We start from the raw sequence: 296 nt of genomic DNA on the forward strand, positions 1-296 counted from the left end.
ATGGATCTTATGGTGGAAGATTTGGGTTTCAGTGTGGTGTTAGGAATCTTATTTTACGGTCACCTTGTGTTGGAGTGAGATGGCTTGACTGGGAACCATCATTTTGTATCATGATTATATATATTTGTATTTGGCCTTACTGCAGGCACGCTCCACGGTTCACATGGGATTGTATTCGAGAGGTCGGGACTCTGGTTAGTAAAGTGGGTATTTGGATGGTTCGATCGTGTTATAAGGATCACGAGAGAATTGGACAGTTGTGGTGGTGGCTTTTACGATTATGGCGATGGGATGAG

The sequence above is a fragment of the Brassica oleracea genome, chromosome C5 (assembly GCF_000695525.1).
Source record: "Brassica oleracea var. oleracea cultivar TO1000 chromosome C5, BOL, whole genome shotgun sequence".
Taxonomy (NCBI): Eukaryota; Viridiplantae; Streptophyta; class Magnoliopsida; order Brassicales; family Brassicaceae; genus Brassica; species Brassica oleracea.